The following is a 19,914-nucleotide window of genomic DNA, read 5'->3' on the forward strand; positions in this document are numbered from 1 at the left end:
GGATGCATTTCTTAGAAGGTATCCCCATCATTACACGAGGCACGGCTGTATTTTGTTGCAATTATAAATGCCATTTCTTATGTCCCTTCTCTATGAATCTGGGCTTGACTGACAGATTTCAATGGAAGTGTTTGCTGTAATGCTTTCCAGGCCCAAAGCTACTTTCCCTTCTCCTGGGATGCTCACTTCTGAAACCCAGCAGCCATGGTATAAGGAAGCCCAAGCTGCCCCGTGGAGAGAACCAGGTGGGGAGAAAGCAGGCAAGCCAGTCACCACTGCAGAGGGGAATCCCCCAGGCCCTGTCAGCCACCCCTAGCTGCCACCTACACTATGGGGAGGGGAGCGAGATCAGCTGGCTCTGCCCAGCCCTGCCCAAATTGCAAATTCATGAGCAAAACAAAGGATTGTTGTTTTGAAGCCATTCAGTTGCAGAGTGGTTTATTATGTAGCAATGGACAACTAGAGTGCCACCTTTTACCCTCGTGGGGTAGCATAGACCCAATTATGAGCCCCATTTTATAGACGAAGAAACTAAGGTTCAGAGAGGTAAAATGACGGGCTCAAGGTCAGACGGGTAACGAGTAGCAAGGCAAGATTAAATGACGTCAACTTCTGTGTTTTTTCCACACTACCCCTTTACTGTCAGCGCAACAGCATGGCGACCGGGAGGTTTCCATTAACACCATTCTCACTCAAAAGCAGGAAACTCCAAAGGGGGATTCTTGGGCATGGCGAGGTGGCTGGGGAGACAGTGGCTGAGCAGGGGAGCTTACAGCGGTCTTAGAGTCCTCCCGAGTGTACCAGGTAGATGGGAGTCTGCTCGTTGTTTTGTAAGGAGAGGCCACGGAGACCTTTTGAGATGAGCAAACACAGGTTCGTTTGCCTGTTGAAGGCCTCTGTTTCCCCTTTTGTGAAAGGGGGATGGGAAAACCACCCTTGTCTTGCTCTAGCCGGTGCTGGAGATGAGCGGGCCCCTTGTCAGCTGCTAGCATTCCATTTTGAAAGAAGTGAGTAATAGCGGAGACTCCCACAATGAGAATTTTTAATGCAAGAAAGTCCGTGGTAGGCAAGAGGGAGAGGGCAAAGCCCGTTCCTGAAAGCTTTGTAAGCAAAGCCCCTGCCAAACTGTGTTGCTTCTGAGGCCAGAAGCAGCATGAAAGATCCAATCGGGGAGGGAGGCAGGGGCTCTGATTCTGGTCCCAGCTCTGATCCTGACCTACTGTGTGACCTTGGGCAAGTCACCGTCCCTCTTTGGTCCTTATATGTACAATGAGAGGATGGGCTGGCTGATCTGGAAGATCCTGACAGTGTCCAACAGGCAGGATGGACAAACCCAAAGAAACTGAGAAGCTTCTCTACCCTGCAGCCCCAAGAGCTTGCAGAATTTAGCAGTCAGTGAGGAACCAATCAATCCCTTAGGCTGTTCTAGAGGCAGTGATGTAGGTGAGCTCCTCCAGGCAAATTCTTCTCCCCCTCCTCTCCCTCATTCCCCATTGTCATCATTATTATTTATTTGCCTTTCAAATGGGCCACCCGGAGCTCTTTATAAAGATAAAAATAGCATAATTCAAAGCCTCCACCAGCAACCCAATCCCATCTGTGTGATGGAGGGTTGCACACAATCACTTTGTTCCTCCCAACTCTGACTCCTTCAGGGCCTTATAAAATGAGAGCACGCTCTTTCAACATCTAATTGAAGATAATGAGGATGATGCCCATGCTGAGGGTGGTGGCTGTCGTGTGCCAGCACGGGCTTTGCGTCAACAGGGTGTATAGCATGGTCTCATGTGATCTTCTCAATAACCCTGCAATGTAGTCAACTATCATTACTTTTTTCTTTTCTTTTTTTCTTTGGAGACAGGGTCTTGCTCTGTCACTCAGGCTGGAGTGCAGTGGCATGATCATGGCTCACTGCAGCCTCATCCTCCCAGGCTCAAGTGATCCTCCCGAGGAGCTGAAACTGCAGGCATGCACCATCACAGCTGGGTAACTCTTTAATTTTTTGTGGAGAGGGGGTCTCCGTATCTTGCCCAGGCTGGTCCCGAACTCCTGAACTCAGGGGATCCACCCACTTCAGCTCCCAAAGTGCTGAGATTACAGGCATGAGCTGCCACATCCAGCCCCATTACTACTTTTACACAGATGAAGAAATTGAGGCCTACAGAAGAAAAGTAACTTGTCCAGGGTTGCAGAATTAGCGACTGGGATTCAGACCCAAGCATCCTGACTCCAGAGCCTCGATTCTGAATTATTAGGCTATTTTGCTTCCCAGCAGCATCAGCAACAACAACTACTACTATTACTATTACCCACTACTACTTCACTGAGCACTTATTATGTGCTAGGCATGGAGCTCAGGGTTTTAATTCTGTTCTAGCAAATCCATGCTGCAGAACAAATCAATCCAAAGTTGATTAGAACAATAAGTTATACTTTTGTGTTCATGCATCGGTAATTTGGACAGGGCTCAGTGGAGACTACTCATCTCTGCCTCAGCTGGGATGATTCCAAATGCCTGGAAGAGCTGGGGCCTGGCTGGGTACCTCCCTCTCTCTCTTCCTGCAGGTCAGGGCCTCCATGTGGCCTCGCCAGCATGGAGTTCCCAGGGTCATCAGTTTCTTTTGTTTTTTCTTTTTCTTTTTTTTTTTTGAGACAGAGTTTCACTCTTGTTGCCCAGGCTGGAGTGCAATGGCATGATCTTGGCTCACCGCAACCTCTGCCTCCCAGGTTCAAGTGCCTCAGCCTCCCGAGTAGCTGGGATTACAGGTGTGCACCACCATGCCTAGCTAATTTTGCATTTTTAATAGAGATGGGGTTTCTCCATGTTGGTCAGGCTGGTTTCAAACTCCCGACCTCAGGTGATCCGCCCGCCTCAGCCCCCAAAGTGCTGGGATTACAGGTGTGAGGGTTTATCCGTTTCTTACGTGGTGGCTGGGGTCTCCTAGAGACTAACACAGAAGCAGCAAGGTCCTTCTGCCCTGGCCTTGGAGGGCAGCAGCGTCACTCCTGCTGCATTCTGTTGGCTACAGACAAGCATAACGTGGGTCCAGATCCCAGGGGCACGGGAAGTGAATCCCCCCATCTCAGTAAGAAGCTTGTCAAAGCACTGATGGCCATCTTCAACTCGCCACGCTTATGTTCTCATTTAAGAGCTTTTACAATAATCTATGGGATTCATTTATCCACTCACATCCATTGAGCACCTACCGTGTGCCCGACACTGCTGCAGGCCCTGGGAGAGAGCAATGAATGTGAATGTCATTACACTCACTTTACAGATGAGGCAATGGAGACTTGCAGGGGTCTCAGGGACTAGCCCTTTCCCTGTAGACCCTCACGAGTTCTTTACAGTGAGCCCATGAGGCTGGTACTGCAACGGCCAGCCTTGAAGTGGAGAAGCGGGATCCGCATGCTGGCCAGGCACTTGCTCAGCACCCCTTCCTTGCCTTAGTGAGTTCCAAGTCTGCACTTCACTGTGACATGGATGCATGGGTCCCACTGGACTTGGGGGGCATCCTGCAGGAGGGGCCAGGCTTATGGAGAAGAAGCCCGCGGTGCTGTTCAAATGCCAGCCCTGATGCGAGCGAGGGAGGGAGGGTTGCCTGAGGGCGGGAAGCGGTGAGGGAGCCGGGATAATGGCCCAGCCTGAACCTGTCGCCACGGCAACCGCAGGGGCCGTCTGGAGCCAGCAGCCTGCCAGGCCTTGGCCCCACAAAGCCCGAGAGGGAGGCAGAGGGGGCGGACCTGGCGGGGCATAAATCAGGGAGTTCTATGCCCCTGACTCCGGGCAGACGATTTATGGGACTACTCCAAGCCCACGAGATGCACAGGGGAGAGCTGAGAGGGTCTCCCTGTTCCCACCGCCCCTGGGGCCCCTGCTTGGACTCGGATGCGTGTGCGGGGTGGGCAGGAAGAGGCCCCTCCAGGCCACCCTCAGAGCTGCTGGAGGCCCCTGCCCCCACCTGTCCCATAAGATACCTCTGTGCCCACTGTACCAGCATGCGGCCCCCACACCGACAGCAAAAGTCTCAAGAAAGAGATACCTCTAAATTCTTGAAATGCATGCTGATATTTTCTATCTTATTCTGTTCTATTCCTTTTTAAAAATGCTGGTCACAACTCACCAAATTAATGTCATGACTCATTCATAGTTTGTGACCTGCAGTTAGGTCAACACTGATCCAAAGGAAGCCAGAGGTGGAAACTGAGGCTCACCGACTCCCTCCCCTCACACACAACTGGAGCAGACTTATATGCATCAATCAGCTCCTCCAGTCTCCCCACACACCTGGCTCTGCCTCAGGGCCCAAGCTTGTTCCCCACCACCCATTGTAGCCATTCAAGATGGAACCAGCTTCCTTGGAAGGTAATGAGCTACCCATCTCTGAAGTCATCCAAACAAAAGTTGAATGACCACCTTCCGGGTGCTCCAGGGAATCCCGGCATCCCTTAGAGAGAGGCCAGACTAATGCCTCTGAGCCTATATGGGGTGGGAAGCAGGCAACGCTGACTACTTTTCCCACATAGCGGCTGAGCCATGGACAGGATGGGGGACAGGATGGTAGACAGGCTGCAGGCCCACTGGAGGGGGCTCAGAGCTTCAGGCTGGCTCAGATAGACAAGGGGCAAAGATAGTATCAAGAAGGTGAGTGTCCAAGGATAGTGGCTCACACCTGCAGTCTACCTCAGTACTTTGGGAGGCCGAGGCCAGAGGATCGTTTGAGCCCAGGAGTTCAAGGCTGCAGTGAGCTATGATTGCACCACTGCACTCCAGCCTGGGTGACAGGTGAGACCCTGTCTCAAAAAAAGAAGGTGAGTATGCCTGGTGGGAGCCTGGCAGAGACAACAGGGGCCACTTAAGAGGTCCCAGCACCCAGCCCCCTTCCTCCTGGCCCCTTTGCACTACCCACCCAGACCTGCAGGGGGCTGTGCCTTCCCTGGCTGGGTCCCTAGTCCTGGAACAATGTTCCCAGCCCCACAATCACTGTTTCCGCCCTATCTCCTGCCTCTCTCAGCTGTCTACCTCCAGAAACAAGTTCCTCTTACCAGGTGGTGCCGAGATGCTAAGAACTAAGAACGGCTGATGACTGTGTTTCCGCACAGCACAGGGGCCTGCTGCTCCAGATTCAGACAGACCCGGATCCCAGGCCCTGCTCTGCCACTCACCTGTGTGTGATCTTGAGCAAAAGCCTTGACCTCTCCCAGCCATTTTAGTCAATAACATGAGGCCATCATATCTACCTTGTGATCATTGATAAGGGAAGACATCCAGGGTATATTAAGTTAAAAGGGCAAATCTGTTCCCATGTTTGTTAAAAACAAAAACAAAAGCAAACCCCTTTATTTATATGTTCGCTATGCATGCAAAAGCTTGGAAGGAAACGCCCCAAACAGGTGGTAGAAGGGTCATGGAGAGGGAGAGGTGGATGATTTTCATTTCCTACTCTATACACTCTTTGAATTTTTTTTTTTTTTTTGAGACGGAGTCTTGCTCCGTCATTCAGGCTGGAGTGCAGTGGCATGATCTCGGCTCACGCAACCTCTGCCTCCCGAGTTCAAGCAATTCTTCTGCCTCAGCCTCCCGAGTAGCTGGGATTACAGGCACACACCATCACACCTGGCTAATTTTTGTATCTTTAGTAGAGACAGGGTTTCACCATCTTGGCCAGGCTGTCTCGATCTCCTGACCTCATGATCCGCCCGCCTCAGCCTCCCAAAGTGCTGGGATTACAGGCGTGAGCCGCAGCTCCCAGCTTGAAAAATTTTAAACCAATAAGCATGTACTAATTTTGTAACCAAAAAATTGAAATTAAAAACAATCCAACCCCAGCCCCATTCCTGCTGTGAGGACCTAAAGGGTAAATGCATACAGAAGGCTGGTGGTGGCGGGAGTGGGAGACAGCCCAGCCCCCGCCTTCTCATTCATTTTTTCTCTCCAGGGGTCTTGTTCATTCCCAGTTTGTGTGTTTTATAAACTGGTGAATTAAAGATGTATAAAGATGTATTAGTGTTATTCCAATTAATTGGACACCAACGACTCTCCTTCACCCCAGAAAGCATTTGTTGACCACTGTCCAGCGTCCTGCAGGAGTGAACAGTGGAAATCCAAGCACAGAGGGACTTGCACCTCCATTTAGGGACCCCTGGGGAAAAGGCAGTCTTTAAGCATCACACCAGTCTCAAGAAGTGCATGCAGTTATGACGGCCATCTTACAGAGTGAGAAAGTGAGGTTCAGCGCTAATGCCTCGTCCAAGGTCAAAGGCTTGTGAGGGGCAGGGACGGGGGAGTCCAAGTCCTTCCCCCTCTGACTCCTGTGCCCAGGGCCTCGCAGGGCTTCCCTCGGACCAGGAAGTGGAGTGACTGCTCTGGGTGGCTGGAGAGCAGCACCAGCGTCAGAAGCCTCACATAGGGGGGAGTGAAGCCAGTTCCTGCCAGCCTCCTCCGCAGCAGGCCGACGCCGGGTCCTCTTGCTCATTTCATCTTCACCATGGCCCTCCATGCCCTCAGGGCCTCCGCACTGGCTGTTCCCTGGCCTGGAACGCTGTTTCACCAGATGTCTCAATTTTTGATTTTCTCAACATGCAGGTCTCAGTCCCAGAGGCTACTTCCTCAGAGAAGCCTGTTCTGACCATCCGTGCAGAATGAACGCCATCCACGTGTTCCCCAGGGACCTTGGCCAACCACCTACTGCTGTGTGTTCCCTGCCTGCTCTGTTGGGCATTATCCGCTGCCTCGGGGCTTGCTAGTCACCATCTGCCTCCCTCTCTGAGTGTCAGTTGTGGAGCTGCACTCCATGTGTTTAGAATGGCGCCTGCACCACACAGTAGGCCCTCAGTAAAGACCTGACGGACACTGCTGCTGGTCCACCCACACCCCCGCAGCCTCCCCTTCCTGCGCACCCTGACTCCCAACATTCCCAACTGGCAGCACCTGCAATTCTCACCTAGGGACTTTTTGGCAGCCTGAGCCTGCCCTGTCCACACATTGGTCAGACCATAAGTGTCAGGGGTGGATGTTCCCCAGGAGCACCCTTCAGGCAGGGACAGATGGAAGCTGGTGAAAAAGACCCCAGCTCCTTCCCCTAAGATGGGGTAACTCCAAGGCACGTTCCCCCTTCTCCCAGAGCACCCCCAAGGGACTGGGCCTCAGTTTCCCACATTGGAAACTGCTGTACATGCACACTGCCCTATGTTGACTCTCTCCCCTTTTCTTCTAGTGTCCTAGGGCTGCCGTAGCAAACTTCCACCAACAAGGTGACTTAAAGCAACAGAAATGGACTCTCTCATAGTTGAGGAGGGTAGAAGTCTGAAATCAAGATGTTGGCAGCATTGGTTCCTTCTTGGGGACTCAGAGGGAGAATCTGTTCCGTGCCTCTCAACGTCTGGTGTTTGCTGGCAATCCTGGGTGCTCCTTGGCTCGTGTCAGCGTCATGCTGTCTCCCTCCATCGTCACATGGCATCCCCCATGTGTGTCTCTATGCCTTCACGTGTCCCCCTACCCTCCCTGTGCGGCAATGAGCCCCAGTTCCCTTCATTCAGTAAGGACACCGGTCACTGGATCAGGGCCTACGCTAACCCAATATGACCGACCTCAACTTGATCACACCTGCATGACCCCTTTCCTATGCTAACCCAATATGACTGACCTCAACTTGATCGCATCTGCAAGACCCTGTTTCCAAGTACAGGGTCACATTCCCAGGTGTCAGAAGTTAGGACTCTTTTTGTGGGGGACACACGATTCAATTCACAATACCTTTCCTGTCTCAATCTCCTCTTCCCCAAGGTCCTTCCTGAGCTTCCCTTCCAAACTACTTCACTTGAATCCTTGTCTCCAGTCTGCTTCCGGGGAGGCCCAGCCAAAGACAAAATATCTGCGGAATACATGAATGCAGGAATGAATGATTCCTGGCAGAGGAGGAAGCTGAAATTCACAGAGATGACAGCCATTGCTCAGGGTATCCGAGCTGGGATTTTACCTCAAGTCCACCTGTTTCCAAAGCCCCCTAAGAAGAGAGACTATGGAGAGCTGCCTATTAATGGCATGATGGCTCTGAAAGGTAGTGAGTTCCCTAGCCAGGCACAGTGGCTCGTGCCTGTAATCCCAGCACTTTGGGAGCCTGAGGTGGGTGGATCATCTGAGGCCAGGAGTTCGAGACCAGCCTGGCCAATATGGTGAAACCCCATCTCTACTAAAAATACAAAAATTAGCCAGAAGTGGTGGCAGGCACCTGTAGTCCTAGCTACTCGGGAGGCTGAGGCAAGAAAATTGCTTGAACCCGAGAGGCGGAGGTTGCAGAGAGCCGAGAGGGCACCACTGCACTCCAGCCTGGGCAACAAAGTGAGACTCTGTCTCAAAAAAAAAAAAAAAAGAAAGAAAGAAAAAAAGAAAGAAAAGAAAGGTAGTGAGTTCCCCATCCCTGGAAGGCTGCAACCAGAGACTGCTCAGGGGATCCCTACACAGGGCTGAGAGTTGGCTTGGGTGACTTCAAAGGCCCAACTGGCCCTGACGTCCAAGTCTACATTTTCAAAGCATGTGGTAAAACACCCAGGCCTCAGGGTCAGCAAGCAGAATAACCTTCCCCTGACCTCCCCAGAGCCTCTCAGCAAAGCCAAGTTTGTCCAGAATCAGCTTTAATTTGATGTCTCTTCTTCTCGTTTATTAAAGGGACACAAAAGAGAGAAAACCACTTGAATGGTCCCCCAGGCCGGCTGGCTATAAATGTCTTCATAGAAGGGCCCAGCCTGGACTTTGGTGCCCAGCAATTATGGCTGCCGTGCACCCCGCCCAGACGACCAGCCTGAGGCACCTCTTTGGTCTTCTCCCTGCCCAGGCAGGTCACAGCCAGCAAGAGTCCCTCTAGGAGAGCAGGCCAATGACCCCAACGGGCTGGCCACCTAGCAACTCAAAAAGCACACCCAGCTACTCTTGCCCAGCACAGGGATAGCATGGCTGTGGGGGGCGTGTTCCCCCCAGTTCCCACAAGGGCACAGCAAGCTCAGCTGAGAGGGTGTGGAGGAGGGAGGGTCATGGGTGAGTTCTCGTACACAAAACACCCCTCACCTCTTCAGTTTCCATATGGGACTCCAGCCTTCCACAGAAGAGGGGAGGAAAGGGTTGGCTCCCCAATTTCCTCCTCAAGAGCTGTGCACAGCTCTCTGCAGCCTCATGAACAAAGCCCCAACCCCTAGTCTGGGAGAGGAAGAGATAGAGTTAGAGAGACCTAACAGAACAGAACAGCGGCGACAAGCACAGACTCTGGTTCAAATCCCAGCTTCCATGCTTCTGAGATGTGTGGCTTCAGGCAACTCTGTGAACCCCTCTGAGCTTCTGGGTTCTCATTTGTTAGACGGGTTGATAATAATGGTACCTACCTCAAAAGGCTGTTGTAACTCTTAAATTTACATTTAATCCATGAAAAGCCCCTAGCACAGTGCCTGCTACCAGGCACTACCCAATAAAAGCCGAGTTTAATACCCGTTGGGTACTTGCTATGTGTCCAGCACCATGTAGGGCACTCCAGACTGTCATAGTTTATCTTCATGATCATCTTGTGAAGTAGATGTTATTATTGTCCCCATTTTGCTGAGGACAACACTGAGATTTCAAGCAGTCAAGTAGCCTCCCCACAGTCTCACAGGAAAAGGGTGGGGCTGGGATTTGGATCCTGGTTTCTCTGATTCTAGGAGCTGAAGTCTTGGAGGGATCCAGGCAGCTCCTGGATAAAAAAGGAAGGTCTGGCCGGGCGCCGTGGCTCACGCCTGTAATCCCAGCACTTTGGGAGGCCGAGGCAGGTGAATCACTCAAGGTCAGGAGTTCGAGACCAGCCGGGCCAACATGGTGAAACCCCGTCTCTAATAAAAATACAAAAATTAGCTGGGCATGGTGGCACATGCCTGCAATCCCAGCAACTTGGGAGGCTGAGGCATGAGAATCGCTTGAACCCGGGAGGCGGAGATTGCAGTGAGCCTTGAACCCGGGAGGCGGAGGTTGTGGTGAGCCAAGATCACGCCACTGCACTCCAGCCTGGGTGATGGAGCAAGACTTTGTCTCAAAAAAAAGAAAAAAGAAAAGGAAGGTCTGCGTCTGGCTCTGCCCCAGACACATTTATTCATTTGTTCCTTCCTTCTGTCATGTATTCATTCAACAAACATACAGATGTTGTGTCAGGCCCTGCGGATGGAGGCTAACAAGAGACACAGAGACCATGCTCTCAGCGAACTCACAGCCTACTGTTCCCTCTGGCTTCCTCTAGATACCACAGTTTTCAACTATAAAGGTTCTAGAATATACTAACAACCCTTCCAAGCCTAGCTCAAATGCTTCTTTCTGAAAAGCCTGTCTCAATCTCCTCCCACAACCTGATAATCACAAGTGACATTTCGTAATGCCAATTGTGTGCCAGGCATGGTGCTGGGGGCCATTCAGGTATTAGCCCACTGGGTAGGATAAAGCAGGCTCCTGGACTTTCTGACTTCTGAGGCAGAAGGCACATGGTAGATCCACGGAAAATGCTAACTGACTTATGGTCCCTGTTTCTAGGAGCATGGTCCATTGAACATTTGTAAAAGACCAAATCCTTCCAATGGTTGAACTTGACCTGCCCCAGCCCTGAACTCATCTTCTACTACTCACCCCCTCCCTCACTCTGCTCTGACCGCACTGGGCTTCTTGCTATTTCTAGGTTCTCCAAGCACACTCGCACCTCAGGACCTTTGCACGTGTCCTTCCTTCTGTCAAGAAGTCTCTTCTCCAAAATACCACCACACCTGGCTTCTTCAGCTTCTTTACATTGATGCTCAAATGTCACGTTATCATTCAGGCCTTCCTTGACACTCTGCTTAAAATGACAGCTCCACCCCACCCCACACCCCATCCCCTAACCCTGCTTTTTCTTTCCCATTAAAGTACCTATCATTGTCTAATATATTAGATATTTATTTATTTATTATTATTATTATTATTTGAGATGGAGTCTCGCTCTTTTGCCCAGGCTGGAGTGCAGTGGCGCGATCTCAGCTCACTGCAACCTCCGCCTCCCTGGTTCCAGCGATTCTCCTGCCCCAGCCTCCCAAGTAGCTGGGATTACAGGTGTGCACCACCATACCCAGCTAATTTTTGTATTTTTAGTAGAGATTGGGTTTCACCATGTTGACCAGGCTGGTCTTGAACTCCTGACCTCAAGTGATCCGCCCACCTCACCCTTCCAAAGTTCTGGGATTACAGGCGTGAGCCACTGCGCCTGGCCAGATATTTATTTACTAGCATTTATCTCCCCACTCTCCACTTTTCCCTCCCAAGAATGTGAATTCTAAGAGGTCAAAAATATCGTGTATTTTGTTGATTGAAGTATTCTCAGACCTTATTACAGTAGCTGACACACAGTAGGTGCTCAAAAAATGCTTTTGAGTGAACAAATGAATGTATGTCTGTGGTTCCAAAAAAGGTTTTATTAATAATAAGTAATGGTTTGTGAATAGCAAGTAACCAATAAGTGTACGTGGCTTTTACAAACAGCTTTGGCCAGGTGTGGCGGCTTATGCCTGTAGTCCCAGAACTTTGGGAGGCCAAGGAGGGAGGATCTCTTGAGGCCAGGAGTTTGAGACCAGCCTGAGCAACAGCAACCCTGTCTCTACAAAAGCATTTTTAAAAAGGCTGGGTGCAGTGGCTCACACCTGTAATCCCAGCACTTTGGAAGGCCAAGGCAGGCAGGTCACGTGAGGTCAGGAGTTTGAGACCAGCCCGGCCAACATGGTGAAACCCTGTCTCCACTGAAAACACAAAAATTAGCTGGGCGTGGTGGTGAGCGCTTGTAATCCCAGCTACTAGGGAGGCTGAGGGCAGGAGAATCACTTGAACCCAGGAGGCGGAGGTTGCAGTGAGCAGAGATCACACTATTGCACTCCAGCCTGGGCGACAGAGTGAAATTCCATCTCAAAAAAAAAAATTTTTTTAAGATAAAAATTAAAACAGCTCTACTGAGCTACAGTAAGCTTGTACAGTTAGATGCATTTTGACACGTGGATGCACCTGTGAAACCAACACTACAAGCAAAAGAGACTCTGTAATTTTTCCTTCCTCCAACCCACCCTCTTCTCCAGGCAACCACTGGTCTGCTTTCTGTTACTAAAGATTAGTTTGCATTTTCTAGAATTGCGTATAAAAGCAATCATACAGTATTTACTGATGGTTTTTTCACTCTGCCTAATTATATTGCTATGCATCTATGCAGTCTCATATGTTAGAGCGTGTTCCTTTTTATTGCTCCATTGCATGAATATACCATAATTTGTTCATCAATCACCAGCTGAAGGACATTTGGTTGATTCCAGTTTGGGGATATTAAAATAAGTCTGCTATGAATATTTGTGTACAAGTCTTTGTATGAATAGATGGGACACATGCTTTTTTTTCCTCATGGGTTATGTGGTATGTGTATGTTTAACTTTGTTAGAAATTGCCAAATTCTTTTCCAAAATGTTTGTACCAGCTTCCATTCCCACCAGCAGCATATAAGAGACCCAGTCATTCCCCACACTCAGCACCAACACCTGATATGATCAGTCTTTCAAATACCAGCCATTCTAATAGACGTGTAACGATAGGTATCTCCTTGTGCTTTAATTTGCATTTTTCTAGTGACATGTTTTACTTTTTTTGTGTGTGTGAGACAGGGTCTCACTCTGTCACCCAGGTGGGAGTGCAGTGGTGCCATCATGGCTTACTGCAGCCTGGACCTCCTAGGCTCAAGCAATCCTCCTCTCTCAGCCTCCCAAGTAGCTGGGACTACTGGTGTATGCCACCACAGCCAGCTAATTGTTTTATTTTTTGTAGAGAAGAGGTCTCACTATTGTTGCCAAGACTGACATGTTTTCTTTTTTTTTTTCCCCCCTTCAACTTTTATTTTAAGTTCTGGGCTACATGTGCAGGATGTGCAGGTTTGTTACATAGGTAAACATGTGCCATGGTGGTTTGCTGCATAGATCAACCCATCACCTGGGTGTTAAGCATAGCATCCATTAGCTATTCTTCCTGATGCTCTCACTTCCCCCAGCCAACCCCGACATGTTTTCTATCAAACATCTTTTCACATGATTATTTACCATCCGAATATGTGATTTGGTGAAATGACTTCAAATCTTGCCCATTTAAAAAAATAAGTTGGACGCTCTCTTATTTGAGTTTTTGAGAGTTCCTTATGTATTTTGGATATAAGTCCTTTATCAGATACAGGATTTGAAAAAATTTCCTCCTATTATGTGGCTTGTATTTTCATTCTCTTAACATTGTCTTTTGAATAGTACAAGTGGGTTTTTAAAATTTTTAATAAAGTCCAATTTATCCACCTCTTTTATGAGCCATGCTTTTGGTGTTGCAGCTAAGAAATATTTGCCTAACCCAAGGTCATAAGGATTTTCTCCAACGTTTTCTTCTAGGGATTTCATAGATTTAGATTTTACATTTAGATCTATGATCCATTTTGAGCTCATTTTTAAAATATAGTATAAAGTATAGGTAGGTCTTTCTTTCTTTGTTTTTGCAAGTAGATATTCAATTGTTTCAGCACCATTCCATAAAAAAACTGTTCTTTCTCCACTGAATTGCCTTTGCATCTTTGTCAAACATCAGTTGTCCGTACACATGTGTATCTATTTCTGGATTTCCTTTTGTATTCCATTGATCTGTGTGTCTATCGTTAAGCCCATGCCACACGGTGTTGATTACTGTAGCTTTATGCTAAGTCTTGACATCAGGGAGTGTTAAGTCCTCCCACTTCACAGATTTTCAGGGTTGCTTTGACTATTCTAGGTCCTTTGCATTTCATGCAACTCTTAGAATCAGCTTATCAGTCTCACACAAAAGACTGGGATTTTGATTGGATTACATTGACTCTATGGGTTCATCTGGGGAGAGCCGACATCTTAACAATGTTGAGTCTTCTAACTCATGAACATAGTATACCTCTCCATTCATTTAGGTTTTCTTGCACTTCGGCAATGTTCCATAATTTTCAGTGTACACGTTTTGCACATTGTTTTTCAGCGTTTGCACTGTGTTTCAGTGTTTTCGTGTCTTTTGATGCTGACGTGAATGTTGTTTTTAAAATTTTCAGTTTCTGTGTTGTTCATTGATAATACACAGAAATAGAATTGAATTTTGAATGTTAATCTTGTATCCTGCAATCTTGCTAAACTCAGTAATAAATTATAGTGCAAATTAGTTTTTCTACACACAAGATTATGTCATCTGCAACAGATTTACTTCTTCCATTCTAATCGGAATGCCATTTATTTATTTATTTATTTATTTATTTATTTATTTATTTATTTTTCCCTCATTGCTCTCGTGAGGACTTCCACTACAGTGTTGAATAGAAGTGGTGAGAGCAGACATCCTTGTCTTATTCCTGATCCTAGTTTGTTAACAGAGTGAATTACATTGATTAATTTTCAATGTTAAGCCAAATTTGCATTCCTGGAATAAATCCTACCTGGTTATGATGTATCATCCTTTTGATATGTTATTGGATCCAATTTGATAAAATTTTGTTATGAATTTTTACATCTATGTTTAGGAGGGGTATTAGTTGTAGTGTTCTTTCTTATAATTTTCTGATTTAGGTATAAGGGTGACGCTGGCTTCATAGTATGAGTAGGGGAGTATTCCCTCCTCTTCAGTTTTCTGGAAAAGATTGTACAGAATCGATATTATTCTTTCTTAAATATTTGGTAGAATTCACCAGTGAAGCCTGAGGTTTCCTTTGAGAGAAGTTTTCTAGCTATAATTCAATTTCTTTAATAGATATGGATTTACATCTATTTCTTATTTATTTCTTTTTGAGTGACCATTGGTAGCTAACATCTTTCAAGGAATTTGTCTATTTTTTTAACTCATGGAATTGTTAGCCCAAAGTTATTCATATTTTTCCTTTATTGTCTCTTTAGTATCCATAGAATTTGTAGTAATGTCACCTCTCATTCTTGGTATTGTAATTTGTATCTTCCCTCTTTTTTGACTAGTGTGACTAGATGCTTATCAATTTTATTGATCCTCTCAATAACCAGCTTTTGGGTTTACTGATTTTTCTCAGGTTTTTCTGCTTTCTATTTCATTTATTTCCTCTCTGAGTTTTATTATTTCCTTTCTTCTGCTTCCTTTGGTTTTATTCTGCTCCCGTTTCTCTAGTTTCTTTAGGTGGAAGCTGAGGTCCAGGGTTTGGGAACTTTTTTCCTTTTCTAATAACATATTAGTGCTGCAAATTTCCACCTAAGAACTGCTCTATCAGCATGCCACAAATTTTGATATGTTGTGTGTTTAATTTCATTCCATTAAAATATTTTCTAATTTCCCTTTTAATTTCTTCCTTGATCCTTGAGTTATTTAGAAGTGTGTTATTACATTTCCAAGTGTTTGGGGGATTTTTCTGGAGATCTTTCTCTTATTGATTTCCAATTTAATTCCATCATGGTCAGTGAACATTCTTTGTATCACTTGAATCATTTTAAATTTATTGAGACTATATTGAGACTATAGTGTATCTTGCAACCATTTCATGTATACTTGAAAAGAATATGTATTTTGCTGTTTTGAGTGGTGTGTTCTATGAATATCAATTAGATCAAGTTGGTTGACAATTCTGTTCAGACTTTCTGTATGCTCACTGATTTTTTTCCACTAGTCCTATCAATTCTTGAAAGAGGAGTATAGAAATCTCTGATTATAACTGTGGATTTGTCTGTTTCTCCTTGGAATTCTATCAGTTTCTGTTTCTTCTACTTTAACCTCTTTATAAGGTGCATATATACTTAGAATTGTTATGTCCTTTTGATGAATTGACTTCTTTATTATTATGAAATGACTTTCTTTATCCATTGTCAAATTATTTGCTTTGAAATATACTTTGTATGGCATTAATATAGCCATTGCAGCTTTCTTTTTATTAGTATTAACATGATATATATTTTTCTATAATTTTACTTTTAACCTATTTGTGTCCCCATATTTAAAGTCAGTTTCTTATAGGCAGCATATAGTTGGGTCTTACTTTTTCATCCAACCTAACATCTCTATCTTTTAATGGAGATGTTCAGATCATTTATATTTAATGCCATTATTGATATAGTTAGGTTCAAATCTAGCATCTTAGTATTTGTTTTCTAATTGTCCCATTCGTTCTTTGTTCCCTTTCTCCTCTATTGTCCCCCTCTTTTTAGATTAATTAATTTCATTTTCTCTTCTTTATTTGCTTGTTAGCTACAACTGTTTGTTTTGCTATCTTGGTCCCTGCTTTAAGGTCTATAGTATGCATATTTAACTTATCATTCTACCTTCAAGGAATATTATACCATTTCACAAATAGTATAAGAACCCTAAAATAGTATTCTTTCAGGCTGGGCACGGTGGCTCACGCCTGTAATCCCAGCACTTTGGGAGGCCAAGGTGGGTGGATCATGAGGCCAGGAGATCAAGACCATCCTGGCTAACACGGTGAAACCCCGTCTCTACTAAAAATACAAAAAAATTAGCCGGGCGTGGTGGTGGGCACCTGTAGTCCCAGCTACTAGGGAGGCTGAGGCAGGAGAATGGCATGAACCCGGGAGGCACAGCTTGCAGTGAGCCAAGATAGCGCCACTGCACTCCTGGGCAACAGAACGAGACTCTGTCTCAAAAAAAAAAAAAAAAAAAATAGTATTCTTTCATTTCTCCTCTCTCAGCATTTGTGCTATTTTCATACATTTTACCTCTATGTATACTATAAATTCCTCATTACCTTGTTATTGATTTTGTTTAGTCCGATATCTCTTAGATTTTTTAAAAAATTAACAAACAATAATTGTATATGTTTATAGGGTACAATATGATTTTTTAAATATATGTGTGTGTATATATATAGTGAAATGATTAATTCAAGCTAATATATTCATCGCCTCACATACTTATTTTTGTGATGAGGTCATTTACAATCTATTCTCTTGGCAATTTTCAAATATATAATGCATGATTATTAGCTATAGTCCATGCTGTATAACAGTTCTCCAAAACTTATTCCTCTAGTCTAATGGAAATTTTGTACATTTTGACCAATATTTCCCCATTTCCTGCCCTCCCACCCCAGCCTTTGGTAACCACCATTGAACTCTCTGATTCTATGAGTTCAGTTATTTTAGATTCCACATATAAGTGATATCATGCAGTATTTGTCTTTCTGTACCTGGCTTATTTCACTTAGCATAAGGCCTTCCAGTTTCCTCCATGTTGTTGCAAATGACAGGATTTTCCTATTTTTAAAGGCTGAATAGTATTCCATTGTGTTTATATATCATGTTTTCTTTATCATTCATTCACTGATGGACACTTGGATTTATTTCATATCTCATCTGCAATAATGAATTGTGAATAATGCTGCAGTGGACATGGGAATGGAGATGTCTCTTCAATGATTTCAATTCTTTTGGCTATGTTCTCAGAAGTGGAATTGCTGGATCATATGGTAGCTTTATTTTTAGTTTTTTGAAGAACCTCTATATTGTTTTCCATAATGGCTATACTAGTTTACATACCTACCAATCATGTACAAGATTCCATTTTCTCTACATCCTCACCAACAATTGTTCTCTTTCAACTTTTTGGTTAACAGCCATTCTAACAGGTGTAAGTAGTCAATTATCTTTTAAAGAGATTTAAATAATAAGAAAAAAGTTTGCATTTTTAATCTTTAGAGTGATCATGTCAGGTGCTCTTCATTCTTCTGTGTAATTTCATATCCCACACGATACCATTTTTTCTTCTGCCTAAAGAACTTCCTTGAACACTTCTTACTGTGTGAGTCTGCTGATAGTGAATTATTTTGGCTTTTGTATGTCTGAAAAAGTCTTTATAATATATATATTTTGAGACGTGGTCTTATTCTGTTGCCCAGGCTGGAGTGCAGTGGTACAATCATGGTTCACTGCAGCCTCAACCTCCCAGGCTCAAGCAATCCTCCCATCTCAGCCTCCTGGGCAGCTGGGACCACAGGGGCAAGCCACTGTGCCTGGCTAATTTTTTTGTAGAGACAGGGTTTCACTGTGTTGCCCAGGCTGGTCTTGAACTCCTGGATTTAAGCAATCCACAATCCTCAGCCTCCCAAAATTCTGGGATTATAGGCAAGAGCCACTGCACCTCGCCTTGAAAAAGTGTTTATTTTACCTTCTCTTTTAAAAGATATTTTTTCTGGGTATAGAATTCTAGATCAATAGTTTTTTATTTTTCTAATACTTTAAAGATGTTGTTCCACTGTCTTCTCACTTGCATTGTTTTCAATTGGAAATCTGCTGTCATCTTTACTTTGTTCCTTCGTACACTGTGTCTTTTTTTCCTCTGGCTCTTTTTAAGATTTTCTCTTTCCCATTGGTTTTGAGCAATCTGATTATGGTGTAACTTGGTGTAGCTTTCCTCATGCTTCTGTGCTTGGAGTTCAGTGAAAGTCTTGGCTCAAATTTTTAAAAATACAGTCATTTTTTTGTTTGAGTATTTTTCTTTCCAATGATTTTTTGCTTTCCCTTACCCCCTTTCTCTCCTCTCCTTTGGAAACTCCATTTACCTACGTATTAGGCTGCTTGAAGTTGTCCCACAGATCAATGATGCTTTGTTCATTTTTTTAATGGAATATCTTTTTTCTCTGTGGTTCTTTTTGGTTTTTGTTTGTTTTGTTTTGTTTGAGACAGGGTCTCGCTCTGTCACCTAGGCCAGAGTGCAGTGGCATGATCTTGGTTCACTGAAACCTCTGCCTCCTGGGTTCAAGTGATTCTCATGCCTCAGCCTCCCAAGTAGCTGGGATCACAGGCATGCACCACCATGCCCAGCAAATTTTTGTATTTTCAGTAGAGACAGGGTTTCACCATGTTGGCCAGACTAGTCTTGAACTCCTGGCCTCAAGTGATCCACCCACCTTGGCCTCCCAAGTGCTGGGATTACAGGCATGAGCCACCTCACCTGGCTTTCTGTGGTTCATTTTGGATAATTTTTATTGATATATCTTCAAGTCCACTGGTCCTTTCTCCTACAATATCTAGTCAGCTATTATTCCCACGCAGTTTATTGTTCATCTCAGATGTTGACATTTTAATAGATTTTTTATTTGGGTCCTTTTGATATCTTCTCTGATTCCACTTAACCTGTTCAATCTTTCCTCTCATTTTTCTTTAACAAATAGAATACAGTTATAATAACTTTTTGAATGTTTTTTGTCTGCTAATTCGAACCTCTGTGTCAGTTCTGGGTTGGTTTTGATTGACTTTTCTCCTCATTTTGGGGTTGCATTTTCCTGCTTCTTTAAATGCTTGGTAATTTTTTATCAAATGCCAGATATTGTGAATTTGACTTTATTGGGTGCTGCCTATTTTTGTATTTTTATTAAAATGTTTGATCTTTGTTCTGGGACACAATTAAATTGCTGGAAAACAGTTCGATCTTTTCAAGTCTTGCTTCTTAGATTTGTTAGGAGTGATGAGAGCTGCATTTTGTAAAGGGATAATTATTCCCACTGTTGAAGCAAGACTCTTTTGAGTACTCTCCCCAGTGCCCCATGAGTTATGAGGTTTTTCAACTGACAGGTGAGAATAGGCTCTGTTGAGTTCTGTGTGAGTGTTCTGTGTGAGTGTCGAGTATGGTTGCCTCTTGTGCTCTGGGGTGGTTCTTCTTATCTTGGGCAATTTTTTCACATGCACATATGCTTATGGGACTTAGGGAATCTTCAAAAGCCCTGAAACTATGCACAGAAAGACCCCTGCATATTTGCCTGTCATCTGGAGCCTCCTCTCTATTTTCTTTTTTTTAAAAAAGAGAAAAAAAACCTTTTATTGTAAGTTCGGAGGTACACGTGCAGGTTTGTTACATAGGTAAACTCGTGTCACGGGAGTTTATACATTATG

The sequence above is a fragment of the Gorilla gorilla genome, chromosome 1 (genome assembly GCF_029281585.2).
Source record: "Gorilla gorilla gorilla isolate KB3781 chromosome 1, NHGRI_mGorGor1-v2.1_pri, whole genome shotgun sequence".
Taxonomy (NCBI): Eukaryota; Metazoa; Chordata; class Mammalia; order Primates; family Hominidae; genus Gorilla; species Gorilla gorilla.